Source organism: Apus apus, chromosome W (genome assembly GCF_020740795.1).
Source record: "Apus apus isolate bApuApu2 chromosome W, bApuApu2.pri.cur, whole genome shotgun sequence".
Lineage (NCBI taxonomy): Eukaryota > Metazoa > Chordata > Aves > Apodiformes > Apodidae > Apus > Apus apus.
Genome location: NC_067311.1, coordinates 9,965,091 through 9,978,484, shown reverse-complemented (window position 1 = coordinate 9,978,484; position 13,394 = coordinate 9,965,091). Strand labels below are relative to the sequence as shown.

At 46.6% G+C, this 13,394-nt stretch overlaps 2 protein-coding genes across 10 annotated transcripts in view; both read left to right on the top strand.

Annotated features, from left to right (window-relative positions):
- The window catches only part of LOC127395168 (uncharacterized), a 1,033,854-nt gene that overhangs the window by 361,444 nt on the left and 659,016 nt on the right, over positions 1–13,394 (top strand). The gene's annotated exons all lie outside the window — the stretch shown is intronic.
- Positions 1–13,394, top strand: part of LOC127395190 (E3 ubiquitin-protein ligase KCMF1-like) — a 92,724-nt gene that overhangs the window by 19,165 nt on the left and 60,165 nt on the right. The gene's annotated exons all lie outside the window — the stretch shown is intronic.

Here is a 13,394-nt window from a genome sequence, read left to right as displayed (position 1 = left end):
CGTACTTGAAAAGTCATGGCAGTCTGGTGAAGTTCCCACTGACTGGAAAAGGGGAAACAACCCCCATTTTTAAAAACAGAAGGAAAGAAGACCCAGACAGCTACAGGCCAGTCAGTCTCACCTCTGTGCTGGCAAGATCATGGAGCAGATCCTCCTGAAGGCTCTGCTAAGCCATGTGGAAAATGTGGAGGTGGTTGGTGGCAACCAGCCTGGCTTCACCAAGGGCAAATCATGCCTGACAAATTTTGTGGCCTTTTACGATGAGGTCATGGCGTCAGTAGACAAGGGAAGAGCAACTGATGTCTTCTACCTGGACTTGTGCAAAGCATTTGACACTGTCCCGCATGACATCCTGGTCTCAGAACTGGAAGGATATGGATTTGATGGATGGATCACTCGGTGGATAAGGAATTGGCTGGATGGTCGCACTCAGAGTAGTGATCAACAGCTCAATGTCCAGATGGAGACCAGTGATGAGTGGCGTTCCTCAGGGGTTGGTATTGGGACCTATGCTGTTTCACATCTTTGTTGGAGACATGGACAGTGGGATTGAGTGCACCCTCAGCAAGTTTGCTGACAACGTCAAGCTTTGTGGTGTGGTTGACACCCAAGAGGGAACGGATGTCATCCAGAGGGACCTTGACATGCTTGAGAAGTGGGCTCGTGTAAACTGTATGAAGTTCAAAAAGGCCAACTGCAAGGTCCTGCACCTGGGTTGGGGCAACCCCAATCACAAGTACAGGTTAGGCAGACAATGGATTGAGAACAGCCTTGAGAAGGACCTGGGGGTGTTGGCCGATGAAAAGCTCAACATGAGTCAGCAATGTGCACTTGCAGCCCAGAAATCCAACCGTATCCTGGGCTGCATCAAAAGAAGCGTGGCCAGCAGGTTGAGGGAGGCGTTTCTGCCCCTCTACTCCGCTCTCATGAGACCCCACCTGGAGTACTGTGTCCAGTTCTGGAGCCCTCAACACAGGAAGGACATGGAGCTCCTGGAGAAAGTCCAGAGGAGGGCCACGAAGATAATGATGAGAGGACTGGAGCACCTCTCCTATGAAGACAGGCTGAGAGAGTTAGGGTTATTCAGCCTGGAGAAGAGAAGACTCTGGGGAGACCTCGTAGCAGCCTTCCAGTACCTGAAGGGGCCCTACAGGAAAGCTGGGGAGGGACTTTTTACCACGGTGTGTAGTGATAGGATGAGGGGCAATGGTTTTAAACTGAAAGAGGGTAGATTTAGGTTAGACATTAGGAAGAAATTCTTTACTGTGAGGGTGGTGAGACACTGGAACAGGTTGCCTAGGGAGGTTGTGGATGCCCCCTCCCTGGAGGTGTTTAAGGCCAGGTTGGACAGGGCTTGGTCTAGTGGAAGGTGTCCCTGCCCGTGCAGAGGGGTTGGAACTAGATCATCTTAGAGGTCCCTTCCAACCCAAACTATTATAAGATGCTATGAATAAGCATGAGAGCTCATTCTATGAATAACCATGAAAGCTGGCTGATATTTAAGGATCACTTTCTCCAGGCCCAAGAGCATTGCATCCCAACTAAGAGGAAGTCAGGTAGAATCTCCAGGAGGCCGGCGTGGATGAGTAAGCAGCTCCTAGAAAAGCTCAAACTTAAGAAGGAAGCATACAGGGGGTGGAAGCTAGGGCAGGTATCCTGGGAGGATTACAGAGAGGTTGTCCGAGCAGCTAGGGATCAGGTGAGGAGAGTCAAATCCCTGCTAGAATTAAATCTCATCAGGGATGTTAAGAACAATAAGAAAAGCTTATTTAGGTATGTTGGGGAAAAAAGGACACCCAAGGAGAGCGTAGGCCCTCTCCTGAAGGAAACGGGCGAGATAGTAACATGATATATTGAGAAGGCTGAGGTCCTCAATGACTTCTTTGCTTCAGTCTTCTCTGTCAAGTGCTCCAGCTTCATCACAAAGTCCACAACAGGTGAAAGCAGGGACTGGGAGAATGAATTATCCCCCACTGTAGGAGTAGAGCATGTTCGTGACCATCTAAAGAACTTGAAGGTGCATAAATCTATGTGACTTGATGGGATTCACTCATGGGTCCTGAGTGGGCTGGCAGATGAAGTTGCTAAGCCTCTGTCTATCATATTTGAGAGGTCATGGTAGTCTGATGAGGTTCCTGCTAACTGGAAAAAAGGGAACATAGCCCCTGTTTTTAAAAAGGGGAAAAAAGGAAGACCCAGGGAACTACAGGCCTGTCAGTCTCACCTCTGTGCCTGGCAAGATCACGGAGCAGATCCTCCTGGAATGTCAGCTAAGCCACATGGAAAATAAGAAGGTGATTGGTGACAGCCAATATGGCTTCACTAAGGGCAAGTCATGGCTGACCAATCTGGTGGCCTTCTACAACAAGGCTACAGAGATGGTGAATGGTGGCAGAACAACTCATGTCATCTACCTGGATTTGTGCAAGGCGTTTGTCCCACATGACATCCTGGTCTCCAAACTGACAAGGCATGTATTTGACAGATGGACCACTTAGTGGATAAGTAATTGGCTGGATGGCCACACCCAGAGAGTTGTGGTCAGTGGTTCAATGTCCAAGTGGAGGCAGGTGACAAGTGGTGTCCCTTGGGGGTCAGTATTGGGACCAGTGCTGTTTAACATCTTTGTTGGAGACATGGACAGTGGGACTGAGTGTATCCTCAGCAAGCTTGCTGATGATACCAAGCTGTGTGGTGTGGTTGACACCCTAGAGGGAAGGGATGCCATCCAGAGGGACCTTGACAGGCTTGAGAGGTGGGCCAATGCCAACCTCATGAGGGTCAACAAGGCCAAGTGCAAGGTCCTGCACCTGGGTCGGCACAACCCCAGGCACAAATACAGGCTGGGGGGAGAATGGCTGGAGAGCAGTCCTGAGGAGAAGGACTTGGGGGGTGGTAGTTGATGAGAAGCTCAACATGAGCTGCCAGTGTGCACTCACAGCCCAGAGAGCCAACTGCATCCTGGGCTGCATCAAAAGAAGCATGGCCAGCAGGGCCAGGGAGGTGATTCTGCCTCTCTGCTCTGATGAGACCGCACCTGGAGTACTGTGTACAGCTCTGGTGCCCTCAGCACAAGAAAGATATAGACCTGTTAGAGAGGGTCCAGAGAAGGGCCACCAAGATGATCAAAGGCCTGGAGCACCTCTGCTATGAAGACAGGTTAAGAGAATTGGGCATGTTCAGTCTAGAGAAGAGAAGGCTCTGGGGAGACCTTATAGCAGCCTTCCAGTACTTGAAAGGGGCCTACAGGAAAGCTGGGGTGTGGCTTTTCATCAGAGAAGATAGTGATAGGACAAGGGGTGATGGTTTTAAACTAAGAGAGGGGAGATTTAGGATAGATATTAGGAAGAGATTCTTCGCTATAAGGGTGGTGAGGAACTGGAATGGGTTGCCCAGGGAGGTTGTTGATGCCCCATCCCTGGAGGTTTTTAAGGCCAGGTTGGACGAGGTTTTGTGCAACCTGATCTAGTGGTAGGGTTCCCTGCTCATGGCAGGGGGCTTGGAGCTTGATGATCTTTAAGGTCCCTTCCGACCTTTAGGAGTTTATGAAAAGAGAGGGATAAGGGAAGAGAAGGCCCAGTCACATGTAAACAGGTTGTTGATTAGTATGCTTGTGTCGCGAGCCGATGCTGTCACAGAGGCTACTGGCTGTCAAGATGCTTCCGCGACTTCCCCCCCCCCCAATGTGGAGGACTCTTTAAAACATACCAAGGGCACACGCGGTGCTCGCTTCTCACAGAGGATCGATCTCTGCTGGACCGAAACTTAGCGCGGAGACGAGAAACACCGCCCTGACCACGCCCACAACTTGTTACTGAGACCAGTGTTTAGTTTACGATTTAACCAGTTTATTAAGGGTTAACACAAACTGAGGGACCAAGGTTCAGGAGAGGTAGGGTAGGCATATGTCAGGGAAATAATTCAAAAGTACTGTGGTCTTATTAAATGTACACTCCGAGGGAGAGGTGTGGAATCAATGGAGTAAAAAGGTAGGAGTTGAGCCCGGCAGGAAACTTGGAGATTGTAGAGGGTGTGCATGCGAGCTCGCGCGCGTGTGTTTATCCTTCCGTAGCGTGTGGCTCGTGCGATGCGGCTTCTTTCCGGCTGGCAGGGCTCGGCAGCAGGTCCATAGAGGGGGCCGGCTTCCCGGTAACGGGCGACACCCCAGCAGCAGGCAGGTAGGCGGACGGACGCGGCTCCAATCCCGGGGCAGAGCAGCAGGCGGACCGGGCAGGCAGCTGCGGGCTCCGGTCTGGTTTGGCTCCGGTGTTAGGCTCAAGCTAGGCAGGCTCCGGCGAGCAACGATCCCTCAGGGAGCAGGCTGGCTCCCCGCGGAGCGGGTACGCGCGGCATACCCTCGGCTTCTCCGGGCAGCGGTTGCGGGGCAGCCCCCCTTCCCTCTCAGCTTCTCCGGGGTAGCGATGCTGGCGTTCCAGACGGCTTCTGGTCCTGCAGCAGGGTCTCGTCCCGGGCAGGCAGAGAGCAGCGAGCCTGCGTATCTTGCCCTCTTTTATAGATCAGAAATCACTGTTCGAGAAAGTACCACTGTTCAAATTAGCCAATTAGCACTGGCCAGGTACGTACTCTGTCAGAGGCATCTTTAACCTTATGTCCATTTTGCTGCCAGTTATCATAACCCTTATGCTCTTTTCTTGTTGTGGACTTATCTGGTGGAGCAAGGGGCCTGTTCCAGTGTGTCCTTGGCTAAATCGGCAAAAAGATGCCACTCTTGCTTTGCTGGCTTGAAAGGCATTTTGTTTAGTCTTATGTGGGGAGAGAGAAGATGGACCGTTCCCTGCAGCTTGTCTGACAGGATGCAGTCTGTCCTGTATTATTACACTCCCTAGCTATTTTTCCTAGATGAAGAGATTCTCTTTTTTGTGTGCATGTGTGGAGGTCTAGATGCCAGAAACTGGAGAAGGGGCCATGGAATTGGCTCACAGTTGTGTGCATGTGTGTAATAGCTAGTAAACTTCAAGCTGGACTAGCTGAGAAGTAGGATGAGAGGCTTGGGAGACAGGTATTGGAGAGGTCGTAAGTCTGAGTCAATTATTGGAGAGACCAGAGAGTCTGAGAGACCGCTACTGGAAAGGCCATAAGTCTGGATGAGCTACTGGAGAGACCTGTTTGTGTGTCTTTGTGTGAGGCAACTGGAAGATCAGGAGATCCAGGGGCCAGCTACTGGATAGACTGAGTGTCTAAGGCCAGTTACTGGAGGAATCCACAGTATGTGTGTGTATGCATGCATGCATGAGGTCTGAGTACCAGCAGCTGGAGTGGGGCTGCAGGCCTTGGGAGTTCACATGCCCAGTTGCTAGGAATGGGGGTGACAGGATCTAGGGGCCAGCTACTGGAGGGATTAATGTTCATAGGATCACAGAATGGTTTGGGTTGGAAGGCATCCTAAAGATTATCTAGTTCCAATCTCCCTGTATGGGCAGGGACACTTTCCACTAGACCAGGTTGCTCAAAGCCCCATCCAACCTGGCCTTGAGTACTTCCAGGGAGTGGATGCCTCCACACCTTCTCTGGGCAACCTCCTTGTCGTGGTTTGGGCCCAACACGACAATGAAAGGAAACAGCCCTATGGCTGCTCACTCAACTCCCCCCACCCACCCACACACACACACTCTGGGATGAGGAGGACAAAGCTCCTGGGTCGAGACAAAGGACAAGGAGGGTTCTTCACCAATTAAGGTCCTGAGCAAAACAGACTCAAGTTGGGGAAAAAATAATAATTTCACACTGATCAAACACACACAGGACACAGACAACACAAAGAGCAGGGCTTGCATATGCTACCCCCACCCCTCCCTTCTTCCTGGGCCCAAATTACTTTGTTCCCGGCTTCTCTCCCTCCTTCCCCCCAGTGGCACAGGGGGACAGGGGATGTGGTTTAGAGTCACTTCACAGGCTGGTGGTTCTTGCCGTGCCATCCTCCTCAGGAAAAAGAATTCCTCACAGTCCTTCCCTGCTTCCCCATGGGGTCCCTCCCATGGGAGAGAGTCCTCCACAAACCTCTCCCTTCATGAGTCCTTCCCACGAGGTCTGGAGCTGCTCTACTGTGGGTTTCTCACAGAGTCACAGGCTGCTTTGGGAACAGCCAACTCCCCTGGCACCGGGGTCATCCAAAGCTGCGTAATCAGAGTACACAGGCAGCAAATCCACTGTCCACAACATCCAAGTCCACTGGCCAAGTTCACCCCTCCTGGCGCCTTCAGGGAATATTCCACCACGTTCCTCCATGAGTGCAGGGGGACAGCTGCCATCTTGCCATGGGTTGCAGGGAAGCTTCTGCTAGGGCACCTTCTTCCCCTTCTTCTTCACCAACCACCAGCACTACTCTCTTTCCCCAGCACAGCTCTTCTCCCCCAGACCAACTCTTCTCCCCCTCCTTCTCTACTCAGGTGTTATAGCAGTTCTTTCATATGTTAATTGCTGAGGCGCATCTGTTGTCCCTCTAATGGCTCTTCGGCTGGGTTTGGAGCAAGGGGAGCTTCTCAGCTTCTTACCAGAGCCACCCCTGTGGCCCTTCCCTCACTACCAAAAAACCCACCAAACCAAACCAGAACACTCTTCCAGTGTCTTACCATCCTCACACTTGAGAATTTCTTTCTAATGTCTAACCCAAATCTCCCTTCTTCCAGTTTAAAACCACTACCCCTTGTCCTACTGCTACATGCTGTTGTATAAAGTACCTGCCCAGCTTTCTTGTAGGCCCCCTTCAGGTACATATGTATTTTTCATTAACGGGCTTTCATTTTAATCAGTCAGAGAGAAGAACAGGAACAGGCCATTATTTTTCAGGTAATTCTGCTGCCACCAACCCCCCCCCTCCCCCCCTCCCCCCCCCCCGTGTTATCCCAACCTGAATCTTTTTTGTAGTAGTCGAAAGGACAATAACCTCAGGGCCTTGATCCCATGCTATTAAATGAGAAGCTTCACCATTGATTTTAATGAGTGCAGGGTTAGGGTGCTGCTATTAATATTTTCTTTCACTTACTGTTTAGAGCTCTTCTCAGTTCAAGTATTCTCCATTAATATAATTCATGTGCTGTTTACCAATTTCCAAAGTAACAGAAGTGTTAAGTAAGACTATGCACAATGCCAGTTCTTATGCTGCTACATAAGCCTGTGCTAATACAATGCATTGCTGTTTACTTAAAGTACTGCATTTATAGTAGTTAAGCAAGCTTTAATGTTGTTATGGTGTTTGAAGGCTAAATTCTCTTTAATTGTAAGATAAGGCTATTGAGAGATAATATCAGACGTTTAATTAAAAAAAAGTTTGCTTGATTACAAGTCCTGGCATTGTCCGCCAAGTTTGTAATTCTGTTTTATAAAATTATTAGGTTTAAAAGAACTTTTTTGCTTACGGCTTATGACTTCTGTTATTTTCTAAATGTTTAGACATGTTAAGCGTTATATTTTGAGAAGAAACGTACCTTTTTCCTTAAATGCAAAGGTCCAAGTAGTCTGAATAGAGGCATATTTGTGTGCTGTAGGAGGAAGTGCTTTATTAATAGTTCTTCAGAGAAAAGTAGACTATAATCATTAAGAGATTGTATTAGGCATAAATAATAAATTTTGGATGGTCAGTATTACCAGTGTGAAGTTCTTTGCTTATTTAACTGTGAAAATTGTGGTTTATCTCTTTTGCAGTGTTTCCTAGAAGTCATAAAGCTAGCAAAAATATATATATAAAAGGCAGCAAATAGAAGTGCTTTTCATGGAGGTTTCAGTAATAAACAGCTCTTCTCCAAAATATGAATTTAGCAATTGCATGTTGCTAAACAAATTAAAGCATTCCTGAGATAAAGAGTTTTCTGCAGCAGTTTTATCTTATCTAGGTGAGTTGCCTGGGAATTCTATAAGGATATTATAATTGTCATCTTGTCCATGGTTGCTTTCTGAATTTGGCATAAGGGTGTCCATTTTTTTTGCCTATGTTTCTTCTCTAAAGTGAATAAAGGTTTACTCTTCATTAGAGCTGAGACTGGGAAGTGTTCATCCTGGCTTTTCAGGAAGATGGTTGTTTTAAATTGTAGGCTTTTTTTTTTTTTTTTTTTTTTTTGGAGGGGTGTGTGTGTCAAATGCTGTGTAGAGAGCAGATCCAGTTTTCCAAACTGTCTAACTAGAGGAGTCTCTGGTACATGTGCTTGGTGTTCCAGAGGTATACTTGAAGAGCTAAAAGCATCTGCAGATTTGCATGTAAGTCCATAAAATTGATTTATCCTCTTGGCATATTGAGAGAGAGTATATGTTTCATATTGGCAGAAACTGATCCAAGTTATACCTGGAGTGTTTTAATATAGAACCCATTCTGATCTACTTCAGTATAAATGGGTAATGTTTGTATTTTATCCTGTAGAAGTATTTGAATTATATCTTCTCAGTGGCTTGGTTCTTGTGATAATCAACTTGATAACATCAGTAGCTTAGTGATTTGAGCGGGGAGGGGCACAAAGTTCAGTAAACTTGATCACTTCTTTGAATGTAACCTTGTATTGAATACATCTAAAAATAAATTGTATTATTGGGTCTACAAGTAATCTATGTTATGGCATCCAGCTAGGATTGTAAGAAAAAATTTTTGGCCAACAGACTTCCACCTAGGGTGCTGGTGAAACTGGTTTGATGATATAATATAGAAGGGAATATTTAAGCCCTTGGTGTTTATACTTGAATTGCAACGTAATTAGGTCTGTAGCGTTGGTGTTAGTTGTGGCATGCCCTCTCCTGGTATGATAGATGTGCTCAGGAGGTTCTCAACAAATTTTTTGCCTCAGGTTTCACTGGCAAATCTCTTTCTGCATCTCTCAAGCCTCTGAATCTCAAAGCAAGGAAGGGGAGAACAAAGTCCCTTCCATCACAAGAAAAGATCAAGTTTGAGACCACTTGAGGAACCTGAATATGCACAAGTCCATGGGACCTGATGAGATGTATCCCAGGGTCATGAGGGAATTGGCTGATGTAGTTGCCAAGCAACTCCATCATATTTGAAAAGTCATGGCAATAAAGTCCCCAGTGACTGGAAAAAGGGAAACATTACACCCATTTTTAAAAAGGAGGCCCCTAGGAACTTCTAACTAGTCAGCCTCACCTCTGTGCCCAGTAAGAACATGGAACAGATCTTCCTGGAAGATATATCAAGGCATATGGAAGGCAGAGAGCTGATTCGAGATCCCAACATGGTTTCAGCAAGGGCAAATTGTGCCTAATTTGTTGGTCTTCTACAATGGAGTGACAGCATCAATGGACAAGGGAAGAGCTATGGATGTCATCTATCTAGTTTTTCTTAAGGCCTTTGATATGGTCCCCCACAACATTCTTGCCTCTAAACTGGAGAGTTGTGGGTTTGATGGATGGACTATTTGATGGATAAGGTAATTGGCTGAAACTGTGTCCAAAGAGTTCTAGTCAATGGCTCACTGTCCAAGTGGAAACTAGTAATGAATGGTGTCTCTCTCATACTGGGACTGATACTGTTTAATATCTCCATCAACGACGTAGACGAAGTTTGATAATAAATGCAACAGTAGTTTAGCAAGATTCAATGGCAAGATGTACTTGATTATTTATTGCATGGAGGACAGGGTCAGACAAACTGTTGAATCATGAGGTTCAGAAAGGATCCCCTTGCTTTCTAAACTCCTCCTCAGAGAGGAGTCTAGATGTGGCTGGATCCAATCCTAGTTCCAGTCTTGGTCAATAGTTTGTCTAAAGGATTATATATGCACAACCAATCCTTTATATCACTTAGCTAAGATTAGCATGCTATTAATCACTTACCGAGAATATGTTGCAGCAAGGAATCTCTCAACCTTGAGGAGTAACCTTGAGAGGTATCCCTTCTCAAGGGGGGATCTTGTTGTGCAGCCTACTGCTGTGCAGGAGATCTCAAAGGGCTCTTGGGCTACTTGCTATTTATGGGGGTAAGATGATTGACTTTATAGTCATGTGTCGCGATCTGCAACCTATTATATCTCCTTTTTGGAGTGAATTTAACTTATTGGGATCTGCCGAGAGGTCCGCACGCAGCGCTCGCCTCTCACAGAGGAGCAGTGAACTTCGGCACTGACTTTTCGGGTGAGACTCTTGTTCAATGCTCACTAGTGTTTCCAATAACAGCAGCCAATCCCCAATTAGAATTTACGAATACATGGTTTATTGAGGGGAAAAAATAAAACAATTTGGGGCAGGAGACTCAAAGAGGGTAATTAAAAGACATAGGATCTGTAAAATATCTTTAAAACACCAAATACCAAGAACTTACATATGCTCTAATACTTATATACAGATAGGCCTTATTTACACACCCAGATTAATTATTATTACCACACAGAGGGGAAGAGGAAAAAGGGATATGCCTGACGCTTGTCCCGTATAGGGTCGGGGTTTGTGTGCAGGTAAGTGACACAGGAACACCTTAGGGAGAGAATTATACCCAGAATACAATCCCTTACTTTGTTCCTGAGATGTTCTAGGTACTTTTATAGTAGCTGTGGATGACTTCCCCTGCAACCCGGTCTTAGAACCACGGGTGGCAGGAAGAAGTCTCACCGCACGTGCTCAGCAGCAGGCAGGTTCCGCAGGTGGGTAGCAGCTGGTAGGACCGCAGGCAGGTCGGGAGCTGGGACTGCAAAAGCCGCGGGCGAGGCGGGATGAGCCGGGTCTACAGGGATTAGCCTGGACTGCAGGTGAAGTGGGAACCAGGACTAGCCGGGACCCAGGACTGCAGGTGAAGCGGGAGCTGGGACTAGCCGGGAGCTGGGCTGCCGGGACTACCAGGTAAACAGGAGCGGAAACAGGAGCGGGGACCTCTGGCTGGCAGGCACCCCCAAGGCGCAGGTCACCCCCCAAAAGCAAGCAGCAGCAGCTTTAGTGTCCGTCCAAAAGCGCGCCCCAAGGCAGCACGCACGCTGGCTCTTTTATGGGTCTCCTTTGCTCCCAATTGGCCAGTCTCTTGTTTCTGGGGCCTCTCAGCCAATCAGGCAGGGACTTTTTCCCGCCACTGCTGTTACCAGGCAGACTTGCGGTTTGCAACATTGTTGCGATTTTCCCACCACTGACCCTCTCTAGCTAGCAGCTAGCTACCTCCCCCTCATGGCCTCCCAGAGGAGGCAGGCAGGAGAGGGTTTAAACTGCCACGTGGAGCAGCCATCTTTAAGTCATCTCTGACTGCTGACCTAAAGGGCATATTATATTTGTGTGAGGAAAGGTCTGGTCCTTCACATCATGTTTGCATACTGACCACAGATGCTAGTTCCTTCCAAATTTGGCTTGAGTCAGACATTGATCAGCACTGTGGTTTGGCAGGAGCCTTGCTCAAATTAGCCTTTGGCTGTGGTGTTATCTGTCTCCCCTGAATCCACTTGGAGCAGGATGCAGCTATCACAACCAGATGCATCCATTATGACTGCCAGTGGTTATTGCTTGAGCCAGGGTTACAGGGTTACAAGAAATAAAAGGTTGGAGGGGGGGAGCACATCATCACACTCCACCCTGTGACTATAGTAAATTTATCTTATTCTCATAAAGTGGTGGTACGGTCACCTCTTGCCTCTGTGCCATAAATAGTATATTAATAATTTATGCGCTTACAGATCTGTAGTAAGTAGATAGTAAAATATTCCTATTTGCTATGTGTGAGAAACGTTTGTCGTGCCAATGAGCAGGCCCACACAGATCCTTCAGCGAAGCACAGTTTATTTACATTCTTGCAAGAATGGGTGACCTAAACAAGTAGGCACACCTATAGCAAGGTGAATAACGGTTTATATTCCCTATTCTCGATGCAAAGTTCCCTCCTCTGTTTCCCCACTGGCTGAGTACTCCAGGGTTTACAGCCTATCCGACGCTTCAAATTATCCTATAAGTTTCCCGCCCCTGTTTACACATTCCATTCTAGCAGTTTACTTTTTACCTTTTAAGGTAAAATTTTGACCTTTCTTGCCCCCTTGGCTGTCTTCCCAATTAACAAAATGATCTATACCTACTGGTGTCATCCTGCCCTGAGGAGCAACATAGAAGTAGCTTTGTTCGGCCTTATCTTGGGCCATAAATCCTTCTCCATGTTCAGATCCCCCAGATGGAGCCCAATTCACTCCCTCAGTTTCTTGGGCCGTAAACCACTCCAGGTGTCATTGGAATGTGTAGATATCTCACTTATCTCAAACAAACAATTATATTCCTAACACTAAAGTATATATCTCAAACAAACTATGTATTCCTAACACTAGAATATATATATATATATGTGGTCAAACAAACTATGTATTCCAAACACTAGAATATATATGTATATGCTCAAACAAACTATATATTCCTAACACTAGAATATATATGTGAACCAAACCAAACACTACATTTCTAACACTAGAATGCAAAATCAACACTACATTTCATTTCTAACACTATGTAATACCTTTTATGTTTTGGGTGGTTGAAGTTGGGTTATTTGTTTTATCATGTACCAAACCTTTATGTACAATATGATTATAAGCAATAGACACATTAATGTAAGAGTTAGTAAAATCACAACTGAGTGAATGAAGCATGAGATCAAAAACTCATGTTGCTGTTGGTGACCATTTAAGAAGAATTACTCACCAATTATGTTCTCCATTCTCCTTCACTCTTTCCAAGATATGGTGTATCTCTTCTGTATCGTTGTTGGCCTGTATTTTCTATAACATACAGTCTACTTTAAATTATAGTCCCATGCTATGGTGGGCCCAGAGGTGGACTACAAAACAGGTTGTACTAAGGTAAAATTGTACCAACAGTCCAATTTTTCAGAGGTATAAAGTTTTGTATCTTTTGCTATTGTGTTTGATGTAATGTACTGTCACCGTTTGACTTGGGTCCGACAACAATGCTCTCGATCCCCTCCCCCTCCCACCCAGGTAGGGAAGGAGAGAGAGAAAAAGAGAGACTTGGCTGGATTGAAAACTACACAGCTTTAATTAAACACTAAATGATATAAGAAAATATATATACAATTATATACAAATATGTTCAGGTATGTGCAAAAGCCTCTCGCCTCCCCCCACCCCCAGGAACTCCCACCACACTCCCCTGAGCTGGAACAGTCCTGAGAAATTCCAGAGCTGCTGCCAGAGAAAGCGGAGAGTGATATGAGGGTCAGGAGAGCTCGAGCCTAAGGGTTGACGGTGATGGATGGACGGCAGTTCCGTGCATTACTACAATTAAGAGGGTCAAGACTTTATTAGAATTTAGTCTCATACTTCTGGTATATGTAACATGGGCTTGACCATGGCCACTCTAGAATTCTTTGAGCGCTGGATAGAAGGAGCAGCATTGTCAGGGTTTGGACTAGTAACGTGAACACAGCATTTCTGTCTGTCATCCTGTGAGGTGCTGTAAGAGAA